This window comes from Polistes fuscatus, unplaced genomic scaffold (genome assembly GCF_010416935.1).
Source record: "Polistes fuscatus isolate 324 unplaced genomic scaffold, CU_Pfus_HIC Scaffold5, whole genome shotgun sequence".
NCBI classification, from domain to species: Eukaryota; Metazoa; Arthropoda; class Insecta; order Hymenoptera; family Vespidae; genus Polistes; species Polistes fuscatus.
Window position 1 is genome coordinate 3,885,059 of NW_025113129.1, and position 14,171 is coordinate 3,899,229.

The window sequence follows — 14,171 nt, forward strand, 5'->3', positions numbered from 1 at the left end:
AATATAAAAATATTAAATAACACTGATTTTACTTTATTTAATAAAAGATTATGTCAGAAATAAATTGACTGTAATTTTCCATTCAAATACCCTGCAGACTTCTCAAATTACATATTAAAAATTCCGAATGATGATAATAAAAACAAAACTAACTTTTTCTCTTTGACAAGATATTAAAAAAAGCAAAAAAATAAAGCTATTTATTTTACAAGAAGGAATATTAAGAAGAATAAAGATTCTTACACTGAACGAAATTAGACGTAGAAATATAAAACTTAAGAATTGAATAAATCAATTTAAAAATTCTGTGTGAGAAACAAAATCACCCTGCATTAACTCAATTCTTCGAAATATTATTTAAGGTTGAAGAACTTAAAGGGATTGCCGACAAGTTTAAAAAGTTAGCCGTAAGTGTGCGTAAGAAACTGGGTTACTGCAACAGGTGGGTACTAAAGTAAATATACGCACATTACGTCTACTCCTTAGAAATGTTTCACCATCTTTACGCATTTTGATTTTTTCAAACGCGTATTCCTTTTTTAATTCTCTTTTCTTAATTTATGGGGACTCGTTAATATGAAAATCTAAAAAGTTTGCAGAATAAGTGAATGGATGTTTGCAAGAAGGGCGTATGCAATATTTCATAAAATTTATAGGAAAACGTACAAACAAATTGTATCGATTAAAGAAGCAGCTGGTTCAACTTGCGTCCTTCTTGCATTTAGAACAAAATAATATAATAGATGCATATCTTAAAGATATCAGTAATACAAAATGTGTTACCATTACAAAACATATCAAAATTATATAAAAGTTAAATACTTTAGTTCTCATATTACTATCCTATCTCATATTCGTACTTATTCGTACGTATTCGTACCTATACGCTTTTCAGGCAATTTGTGCTTCAACCAATGACTGCTTAAAGTAAAACGTCATGATGATTCGAAATACTCAAGAAATTTCTCTGGCTACGCATGTTTGTAATAAGATAACATAAATTAACCACAAAGAGCATTATCGACTTATATCGTCTGAATTTATGAGCACTAATTAAAGGGTTTAGGGAGAATCTCTCCTCTGATTTGCACGTCTCAGGCACCCTTTCGGGTAGGTAGAGTTTAAACGACAAGCTGGTCTCATTAAGATATGAAGCGAACTAACAGCTTCCACCAGTCGCCGGGTTGTCGTGCACGTACCATTTCACTGCAAGTTCTATAAACTACAAAGCAGGGACGAATCGCCTTATGACTCCTAGAAACTAGGTTATAATAATCTCAACATATTTCGATTTCATTAAAATTAAACAAACATAATAAGTTCCTAATGTTGGTTTTTTTAAAATGTTCATGTGTGTGCTAATTAATAAATATATTATATTAAAAATATAAATCATAACACGAACTTTCTTGGCAACCAAATATTTGAATGTTCCCCACTTTTAAAAAGAAAAAAAAAGAATATTTTGTACTTATAATCAGTATTATTTAAAACCATTGAAATCCTAGAAACGCTAAACCGCTTGAAAATAAAATCAAAGAAAATTTTAAACTTCTGTCGCTAAAGTGTAGTACATGGTTGCAACGCTCAGAGACTTTCGATACTTCTGTTCCTTGAAAGTAACTTGTCCCAAACTACAAGACGATAAAGATAAGAGAATATTTCTTCTCTCTTCTCTTCTTGTTTTTAGACGCAAAAGTTAGTATACCTACTACAAATGGAAATTTTCTAAAAGATATTAAAAGATATTCTTCTTTGAAAGATCAACATGAATTAAAGTGAAAAAAACCATAATTAATTAATAACCATTCCGCTATTCAGCTTAGAGTCGACAGATTCAAATAATTAAGGAAAAACCGAGGGAGGTATTATTACAAATATTTTGTCCTAATAATCTTATTAATCCGCTGTACGATTATAACTATGCACAACGAAATAATGTTAAAGGGAAACGACTTTGAAAGTATGCGTCGACGTTTTTAACGATCAACATATTGGATCAACGGAGAAGAACAAGAAGAAGAAGTAATGCAAGTTTGTATAATTAGCGAATGGAAGGAAACTTGGCCATTTTATTGTAAACCATCATTACCAGATACTTAACGTACGAGATGAGAATGGAAAGTAGACGACAAGATGTACTCGCACCTGCGTGCGCCATTAAAACCCACTGTTAAATATTAACGAGAATCTTTATGACACGATAACAACGTGCTCAACGCCTATGATCGTTGCTGTCTACTGAAAATATTATTCCCTTCTCTTCTTTCAACCCTACAAAATCTTAAAAATATCTTTCTTATTCGGTGTAATAAATTCTACGACATTAACTGTTTACTTTAACAAATCATTCTGGTCAAATATGTTAGAAAAATTATAGGCAATAAATATTGAAGAATTACTACTGTACATAGTCATCATTCACCATCACTCGCAAATCTAAACGGATAGACAATAAGAAAGAATCTTCCGTTAGACACTGAACTTCTCTACACAAACTAAGAGCTAAATAAATCCGAATCTACCGGTCCAATCTTCTTTAAATCCAGGTTCCGAAAGAAACTCTTAGTCCAAACTTTGAAATCCTTTCTCGAGAAAGAAAAAGAAACTCATTTTCCTTGTTTCTAAATTCGAAAAAGTATATAGATAGTAGGAATGTCGAGAGAAAAATAATAAAAGGGACCGTGAACAAAAAGGGGGGTAGTTTTGAGTCGCGAAATCAGTCAGGAAGAGGGAAAAGGAGAAAAAGAGAGAGAGGAGACTACCATACCGTTCGATAAGCGAAGCTCTCTGTGATGAAGAAGAGGAGGAGGTGAGGAGAGGGTGCAATAGGAGGAAGAAGAAGAGGAGGAGGGGATGAGGCTTGCTCCACCCCCAATCTCTCCACGGCTGACTCGGTGGGTCCACGCGGCACAAAGGCCTAATTACCCATAAATTCGCTGATTTACGGCGGTCTAGAAATGTAAATATGAAATATGAAAATGAGGACGGCGGTAATAAAAGTGATGTACGGGGCTCCGTAGGGTCGTTCATGAAGGCGTCCATCATCGTGCTTGACGGGCTTCTTTGTCTGGTAGCGGCAGCCGAGAGCCATTTCGTTCTCCTCCCTCTCCCATATCTCTTTCTCTCTTTTACCTATCTCTTCCTCTCTCTTTTTATCTATCTCACTCTTCTTTCTCGTCTACTCGTGTTTACCGCGACGAGGAGGACGTATTCGCGATTCGCACGCGAGTTCCATCCCCCATTTTCACCCCCTCGGCGTCTCTTCGCTTCTTCTTCTTATTCTTCTTCATTCTCGCGCGTCACAAACGAATAACGAACAATTAACTGACCCTAGTAACGCTGTTGATACGATATTCAAAACTTCTAAAGTACGATTTATACATTGGTACCTTACCCAACTTGCACTTATACCCCTTACCTTCCTGCAACTCGTTCATTTTGCCATCTATTTTTCTATTTTGTAGAGCTTATCGATCGACTTGACTCCTAATAAAACCCAAAAATAAATAATATAGGCTACCTTATTAGTTGAAACGGAAAGGAACCTCAATGATCGACCAATCCTACCAACTCGACAGTAAACTTCATTTAGTCTCGTTTTGAATATTGAAGAAATGCGTGAGAGAAACGCGTTTTGAGAAACGACCAGGAGGGAACTTAAATATAACCATTCGCAAGATGTAACGTACGAAGCGAACTTAATCCAAGAACGCTGCGGGTAACTTAAGTAAAAATTGGACATGTTTATCGCGATGGCCTTTTACCGAACGCCTCTCGATCGCCAGGAGGCTGCTTCGCATTAACCGGAGTAACCGGTTTTTCGAATGATGCACGTCCAACGTGACAATAATAATTATTTGTACTTCTTGCATATATATACATATATGACTCGTTGAATAGTTCGAGCCTAATTAACGTTTAGGTGTGGAAAACCTATCTAAATCGAACGAACCGTAGACCGATTGAACGTTACAAACGAACGTTTAATAAAAGCTTCATACCGAACAAAAAGTTTACAGTCAATGAAAACAAACTTATCGATCGTATAAACAAATTTTCGACACTCGTCGAAATAAAAAAATTCACGCTAAAACCGACGGCTCCGCCGAACGAGCAGAGGAATACCGTATGATTGTCAATCAGTGGTGCAAATCGTGAAATTTTATCGGCGACCTGTTATATATACCTGTAGAAAAAAAAGAAGGAAAACCGATCATTCGCGATTGTTGTAGAAAAAACTTTAGCAAACCATAGCAGGGTGTATTGAACAATTCGTGAAAATAAATGGCAAAGCGAAAGCATTGATGTGTACGATATATTCGCTGCTCGTATAATTGGACATGAATTCGTTCCCGACCCGATAAATCATCGTGACATCCAAAGCTGCGCATATCCAATGCACTGTATATTATCAGAAAAGATTGAACGTTCTATCGTTTTATTTGTCCATCGCTCTATATTTGTGTTTAGAACAGAAGATAGTTTTTACCTAATTTCTTTTAGATAAACAATGACTCTAATTCGCGTTTGGTTTTAATTTTTTAATTAAAAGATTACTAAGTTATTTTTGATAGAAGATATTTTGATAGAATTTTCTAAAATTATATTTTATATTTTGTGTTTGTGTATGTGCCTTTAGAAATGCATGTATAATATATGTATTCAATAATTTTTTTAAATAATTATAACTAGTAACTCGTGCCGATTAGGACCTTTCATCCTAGACATGATTGAGCACTGGGGGGACTTTAAATTTTTTAACTCACTGCGTAAGAAATTCTACGATGCAATCTAAGGAAAGTTCCTTGATTTGCTAGTGAAGAAGGTCCATCGAAGATCAATCGAAGAATTCATTCCACATTTTATAGAAGGAAGAAAAAATTCGTCTTCATATCTATAACATAAAATAGAGCAAAACGATAAGTTATCCGCAATATGATCTAAAATCATATGAAATAAAATCGAATAAAATATTAATAAAAATGAATACTTACAATGCATTCCAATGGGATGCAGCTCAATTGCATCATGGAGATGCATCTCGCGTGAATCTAATAACGCGTTATTAACGAAAATAAGAAACTATAGATGAGTTTCTTATCGCGAAACCGAAATTTTATTATACGGCGAACAACACTGACTCTAATTCGCGTTCGATTTTAAATTGTTTTGTACCCGATCACCGACTATAAAGCGAATTCAAATACTGCTTTGCGCGCAGTCAATTGAAACAAACAAATTTCACACTAAAAAAAGTAGTAAACGCTGAATTTTTTTAATAAATAAGTAATATTTCTGACTAGAAGTAATATCTAACTTGTAAAAAAGAAAAATTCTTGACGAAATCCTTATTACTCTATTTTTATCTTTGGTACATATCTAGAAAAATATTTGAATTTATATTTATTATAGAATTTTAAATAATTGTATTTAATTTTTAGTGTGAAAAATGTGTGTGCCTTCAAAAATGCATTTATACATATATTTTCAAAAGTATTCATTTAAAGCATTCAAATAGAACAAATCTAAAAGATTTGTTGTTAAATCCCACGAAGATCACCTATAACAAAAAGAAAACTACATTAGTGGTACAGTCAATATGATAAAATAGCCTAACATATTAAATCGTCCAATTCGCAGATGCACTTTTCAACTGAGTTCTCTAATATTTTTAATCAAATCTCTAATTACCGTTGTAATTAAATTAAATTTAAACGCGTGATTTTACATTTACATAAAATAAATAAAAATAAAGAAATAGGAAAAATAAGAATACTAAGTTACTAAAAAAAATAATATTTATTAATTTTTATGAGCGAAATACTTTAAAACTGCATTATATAGAAAAGAAAAATTGCAAATTTAATAAAATACGATCAAAGTAAAAAATTTTAAAGACGAAACAAGAAAAGAGAAATTACTGTAATATTTATCGAACGTTATTTAAGCTTCAAAATTTAATAATACAAAAATTTTAATATTTCTGATTCTAACTAAACACATATGCATCTTTTGACGATATAGACACGACTCTTTGGTGTCTCAAGGAGATGGAATGGTCCATCATCTCCAATTACAACTAGAAATTAATGACGAGCAGAAAAGTAACACAATAAAATATGAGATGTGACTAGAGAGCTATTCTCGAAAAGTTCTAACTTGCTGTTGAACTTTTGAAAATAACTCGATAGTCTAAGTAGTTGCCCTCTTCAGCCACAATTAAGTGGGGGCCTCTTCGGCCTTAGCCTCTTCTTTCTTCATCCTGAAAACTGCAATTGGACATTTTCCACGTACCAGCAAAATAAGACCTCTCATTCTTTTTTTTGAAAATAAACTCATATTTTGTGAATATTCAAATTCTCAATTAATAAAAAATTAATTTACATTTTCCGTTAATTATACTAAAGCTCGTAAACCATCAATGAATTTAGAGTTCATTGACCATGAGCACAATTAATTAAATGTCCAAGCAGATAATTATAGTCGATGACCTAAAAACACGTCGCACTTTTCATGTCAAGCAATAAAATGAAATTGAAATAAATAATGCAATAAAAATGTAAGGCATTTTCTTGCAATATTTTCATTTCATTCATTCCTTACATTGAATTATATATCAAATATTTCTAATGATAAAAGAAAATCGCGATTGTGCGAAGTGTTAGTTACAATACTTAAGACTAAGTATCAAATTCATCAAAGAATTTGCGAATTTGTTCGACTCTATCTCGTTCGAGATAGAATCGAAATAGAAATGAATCTTACAAATCGTTGCAAATGCCTTTGAATCATGATACATAATAAAAATTACAGAAGAGTTACAAAATAAAATTACAAGACAAACATAATAGAATGAAATGATATAATTTTGTAACAATTCTGTATAAACCAGGAGGCGGAATTTCCACTCCGGAGTGGAAGCAAGCCTAATGCCTTTCCTGGATCCTACCTACTTAAAATTAAAGTTTTCACATTCGCTCAAAGAAGTATGCTACCTGCCTGCCAATTACCCATATTTAAAAAGAGCAAATACACATACGTACCCACCCACACACTCCACGATTCTCTCACATACCACCAGGGTGCAAAAGCCTAAACTAGAGAGCATGCCCCGGGGCACCTCCGACACCCTAGTTCAAACGCGTCTTTTCTAAACTTATGGGAGTACGTACCAATGCTGTAATCGACTGCCAAGGCTAGTGGTTATTGCAATAATGACTAAAGCAAAAATACTGGTACATACTAGTATATATGCATACTAGTAATATACGAGTATATCAAAGTTTCTGCAAATAAATGCAGTAACTCTACTATGCAAAACGATTATCAAAAAAAAAAATTAGAAATATTTAATAGAAATATAAAAATAAAGAAACACACACGCGTGTATTTTTCATATCACACGTGATATGTAGAAGTAATGCTCTCAGTATTAGATGATGTATTATCTAAAAAATATCGCGAAACGATGTACAGAACACACTACCTAAAACGCACACACAGGTGTAAAGTACATCGTGCAACCACTAACACAATAACAGCCGCCAATAGGGGAAAAACTTAAAACTAAACCCACACTAACTGTTTCTCACCCATATGTGTAACACCTGGGCACACGTATAAATGAGAACGCAGAAAGTATGGGGGGGAGAAACGGGAGATTAGTATATTAGAAGCTGAAAAGCCTGATCTAAAAAATATGATTAAATACACATAAATACATAACACATAAATATACATTTTTATAAAAATTCATCTAAGCGGCTAAGGACTCTACAATTTATTTGATAAGTATTAACTTTTAATATCTTTTAATATCTTTTAATATATTTTAATATATTTAAAAACCTCGGACGACTCCTTTCATTAAGTTGGCTGTTCTAATAAAAGAACTGGGCTTTGAGCCACCACTTAACTGCTAGAATCTATCCGTCGCGAATGAGTTTGTCTTCTTGCTCATTTATTTATAATATCGAAGTATCGATATATCAAAATTAATCGCGATTAGATAAACTAAGTACGGAGCAATGCATGTAAGACATTTATTACATGCTTTTCTGAACGAAACCGAGTAAATTAATGCTCGATTTCGCCACTACTATTCACGAACAAAACAAGTAATAAAAAAGAAAGTGCATTAATTAATTGCACTGTTAATTAAATGATTTTAATCGATGAGACAAGAAAACCTATCCTGAACTAATATAAAATATACAATACAATATACAATATAATATACAATTTTCATGAGTAACTCCTAGAAAGGAATTACTCATGTGCTCGTCACTAATTTATTTAAATAATTACAACCAGTAACTCGTGCCGATTAGGACCTTTCATCCTCGACATGATTGAGCACCGGAGGGACTTTAAATTTTAACTCACGGCATAAGAAGTTCTACGATGGCTCCAAAACACTCCTACTTCGCAGCAAGTATTGTAGAATGCGAATATCGAAGATCCATCGAAGATCCATCGAAGATCCATCGAAGATCCACCGAAGATCCACCGAAGATCCATCGAAGATCCACCGAAGATCCATCGAAGATCCATCGAAGATCCATCGAAGATCCATCGAAGAATTCATTCCACATCTTTGATAAGGTAGAAAGTCCGTCGTCATATCTGTAAAATAAAATAGAACAAAACGATAAGTTATTTGCAATATAATCCAAAATCATATAAAATAAAATCGAATAAAATGTAAATAAAAGTAGATACTTACAATGCATTCCAATGGGATGAAATTCAATTGCACCATGGCGATGCACCTCGCGTGAATCTAAAAACGCGGTATAAACGAAAATAAGAAACTATAAATGAGTTTCTTATCGCGAAACCGAAATTTTATTATACGGCGAACAACACTGATTCTAATTCGCGTTTGATTTTAATTTATTATACGCCCGATCACTGATTCTACAACTACTTCCAAAGACTGCTTTGCACACAGTCAATGCAATTACAAAAATCTTCATTGATGCACTGATTCTAATACGCGAACAGTCTGTGCGACTGTTTAAAGATAAAAATACAACATTACTCGAACAAACTCTAATGCAATTACTGCCTTGGTCGCAGTTAATTTAATAAATAAATTGCAAAAATAGTTCACGAACGCGACGGAATTAAAATTAACGAACGAACGTGCTTCTAATCCGTGATTTTAATTATATTTAACGATACAACACTCCCGTATATTGCTTCGCGCACGATAGCAATGCACGAACACTTGCAACACTTCACAAACACAATTCACAAACACTTCCAACACTGATATATTCCCATGATGATCTGAAACAGAAATAAAAACAAAATTATAAATATCATTGTTGTAAGTAAAAAAATTATTATAATTATTGAGAAAGTGTATAAAATAAAAATTGACTTACGTTTATTCTTCATTGATGAATGCACGATGGGTATCCTACCCTTAGGATGACGATGAGCACACGTTTAAACCGAATAAAAGAAACTTACGGAGTTTCTTAACCGAGCAAACGAAACTTTAACATGCGACGATCAACACTGACTTTACTTTCCGATTCTTTTGTATTTTATTTTTACGATGCAACACACGAGTACCTCATTGCCTACGCGCTCGATTGCAATGATGTTCTGAAACAGAAAAAGAAAAAGAACAATTAATATCATCGTTATAATAAAAAACCATTAAAGTTATCATAGAAACGTTTAATAGGAAAATATACTTACTTTTAGTCTTCATTGATGACTGCAGGATGGGTATCCTACCCTTAGGATGACGATGAATAAAATAAAATTAAAGAAAAAATCTGAAAAGCTGAAACATACTAAAAATTATATTACAATATTTCCTGGAATCATTTTTGAAGGCAGAGCACACATTAAGAGATATTTTATCAAACCGAGAAAACGAAACTAACATGCGACGTTCGACACTGACTTTACTTTTTTTCAATTTTTTTATATTTTATTTTATCGATGCAAACACTCGAGTACCTCATTGCCTACGCGCTCGATTGCAATGATGTTCTAAAACAGAAAAAGAAAAAGAACAATTAATATCATCGTTGTAATAAAAAACCATTAATGTTATCATAGAAATATTTGAAAAGAAAATATACTTACTTTTAGTCTTGATTGATGACTGCAGGATGGGTATCCTACCCTTAGGATGACGATGAATAAAATAAAATTAAAGAAAAAATCTGAAAGCTGAAACATACCAGAGATTATAGTATAATATTTTATGTAAATCATTTCTGAGGGCAGAACACATTAAAAGATATTTTATCATAAACAATCAATGTTAAATATAAAAAGAAAATGTAATAATCTATTAAAATTGCCATAATTAAAAGTAAATAATTAAAAGATTTGAGAAATGTACCAAAGTATGCTTTAATTCTTTTGATAATGCTTGCTTTGTATTTTTATATACAAATTCAAGCAATATTAATTACCTTTTTATCTCACTACTTATATAAAATTACATATAAAGTATGTAATATCAGTAAAAATTGTTAATAAAAATCAATAATGTTATATATATAATAGTTTAATACGTCACGTTCGTTAGATCTCAACTCGTCGAAGGACGGAAGGGGAATGATGATCTCATGCTGCTTATCCTTGAGAGTGTCTAACGTTCGATGGTTATCTGTTTACGTTTTGTTTTCGGTAGTTATTCTTCTGTTTTCAACTTGAGTATTTCCTACAAATATACATACACATTCATAGTTGCTTGTAGGTGAATGTTTTGTTTTCTTTCTTTCTCTCTCTCTCTCTCTCTCTCTCACTCTCGTTCTCACTCTTTCTATACATTTCTATATGGCTTAAAAAAAGAATAACGCTTACCTCAATGAATATGAAGATAAAAAAGAGTAAACACAATTGTTTGAATGAGTATATGTATTTCTGCTGGACTCTCCCACTGCACGGTAACCTAAAAAAGGAAAAAAAAGATTACATTAGTATAATAGAAAGAAAATCAAATATATGAGTGTGTATGTAAGAGTAACCTATACTTATGTATATATGCCTGTATGTGTGTGTATGTTACAGGAATCGAATTTAATACGAAATACGATCTTTGAATACATAATTATGAAAAATAATTAATTAGAGCATCATTAGAGATGGTAGTAAGTATCGATACCATGAAAAAAGCTGGAAATTAGAAGAAATATTGTTAAGTAACATTGGTGAGATTTGGCGGGATATCGAGATATATCGATGATATATTCTCACAGATATCGTCCGAATTTTTTAATATTTCGTTCTGAAAACACTCACGTATGAAAATCTTGTGTGTAGCTATCGTTTGATATATAATAGAAAGGTGTAAAATACTTTTCAATTACCTGAATTAAAAGGGATGATGCAATACGCTGGAACATATACACTTGACAGATTTTCAATATGGTGGACATCTGCTGCGAGTAGTGGCTGCTTGATGATTTTGCATTTTTTCCATCTATTATAGACAAATATCGAATAGTTAAAAATAGTATATAAGAACATAACAATTGTCGAAATAAACTTTCAGTACATAGGAAAATTATTTACGTTAGAAAATACTTTTTAATTACCTGAGATTAACGGGACGACGTAGCATCCGTCCGATCTCCAGCACCGACGCCGCGGAAAAGAAAGAAAGAAAATTAGCAAAGAGCCCTGATTGGCTGATAATTATTTAAGAAGATAAGTGACCAATCAGAAATTCCCAATTACCATATAGAAATGTATTTCACGCGACAAGCTTGCCCCGTCACACGTACGTAACTCGGCTTTCTTCATGACCACGCTAGTCAATCTAGATATGATAATTTATTTATTAAATAAATAAAAAATTTATTCTATTTTTTTATGTACTATTTAAGGTACACGTATCTTGTTAATATTTAAAAAATAACAAAATGAATAAAGACAATATGCACTATAAACCTTATCACACCGCACAGAAGAACATACATAATTTATTTATTAAATGAATCAAAAATCCATTCTATTGTTAATTATAATTATCTAATTATTAATCCAATTAATAATTATTATTATCCAATTTATTATTCTATTAGGTGTATATGTTCTTTGTTAATATTTAAAAAATAACGAGTAAAATAAAGACAATATACACTCGAAACTTTATCACATGGCAACGTTCTGATTTAAACATTCCTTCAATTTTTATGTAATTGTTTAAACTAATATACATTTGCTTTAACGTCCCTGTGCAGTAATGACTTTGAGTAATAAAATTTTCGTTCAGAAAAATATCCCATTAAAATTATTTTATATTCAAAGTATGTTAATTAGTATGCAATGTTTAAACCAGTACATATGTGTTTAAACAATCTGAAATATAAGTAGAGTGTATTAGAATATTAAAATAATTGTTAATTAATCGATAGGAATGTCTATTGTTGTCTAAAAGATCGGAATATATGATCTATGTACCGTCCCCTTCGAAATCCACCGTTGAAAGGAGACGTTGTCCTCTATGAAAGTACTTTTATTAAATGTTGTTTATAAGACCTTCCAAACGATGCGCATGTGTATAAAGTGAATAATCCATCTAATCGATAAATTTAAGATTAAAACGTTATGATTTTCGTATTTTTATCTATTTTATGCGATTATTTTAATGCTCCTGCGCAGTGATGACTTCGAGGATAAAATTTAGCTGCAATATAAGAAAAGTGCATTAGTGCATTAAAATAATTATTAATTAATCGATAGGAATGTCTATTGTTGTCCAAAAGCTCAGTATATATGATCTATGTACCTTCCCCTTCGAAATCCACCGTTGAAATGAGACGTTGTCCTCTATGAAATTACTTTTATTAAATGTTGTTTATATGATTTTCCGAACGTTGCGCATGTGTATAAAGGGAATATTACACTCAATTAATAAAATTTAAGATTATAACTTTCTGATTTCAGCATTTTTATCACTTTTATGTAATTATTTTAATGCTCCTGCGCAATGGTGACTTCGAGAGTAAAATTTAGCTGCAATATAAGAAAAGTGCATTAGTGCATTAAATTAATTGTTAATGTATACGTAATGTACACGTATATGGAAATGAAAAAAGAAAGTACATTTCTCTAAACAATTATACAACCAATATATTCAAACAATTAATAAACCATGTACTAATGGAAAATGTGAATTATAGAAGTTTACCATTATGATAGAAGAAAGCTGAGATTTTTTCTCCTTTAAATAACAAAAAAATTGCCACATTCATTTTAAAATCTTGTAAACTCTTCTTTTATGTATGTACTTGATACACAAAACAATAAGAAAGCCTAGTAAATGCTGTGCTTTTCCAAATCTTCAAATACTTGCAAATCTGAAAATCGTAAGATTGTATTAGTAAAGTATCAAGTTATCCTTGTTAATATTTAAAAACTAATGTGTAGAATAAAGACAATATACGCTAAAAACTTTATCACACTGCACAGAAAAACACACAAAATTTATTTATTTAATAAATCAAAAATCAATTTTACTTTCCTATTAAGCGTACACGTTCCTTTATAATATTTAAAAAATAAGGAATAAAATAAACAGGTTATACACTAAAAACCGCACAGAAAAAAAAATCGTATAGAAATGAAACATCGTTATAGAAATCATTAAAACAATTGACATAAAGCACTGTAACCATCCTTAAAAAATTAAAATAACATGAATTTTTCCATATCGATACAGAATATGAGAATTTATACTTTCATAGTTGGCATGAGATATGTCAATTGTTTTGTTTCAATTTATTTTAATTCTTTAAGGATGGCTATAGTGCTTTATGTCATTTGTTTTAAAGATTTCTATAACGTGGTTTCTTATCTATACGATTGTGTTTTTCAGTGCAATGTGATAAAGTTTTTAGTGTATATTGTTTTTATTCTAATCATTATTTCTTAAATATTAACAAGGATAACTTGATACTTTATTAAAACAATCTTACGATTTGCAGATTTACAAGTATTTGAAGATTTGGAATTCCACAGCATCAATTAGGATTTCTCATTGTTTTATGTATCAAGTACATACATAAGAGAAGAACTTACAAGATTTTAAAATGAATCCAGGCTATTTTTTTGGTATTTAAATCAGCAAAAATCTCAGCTTTCTTCTATTATAATGGTAAACTTCAATAATTCACATTTTCCATTAG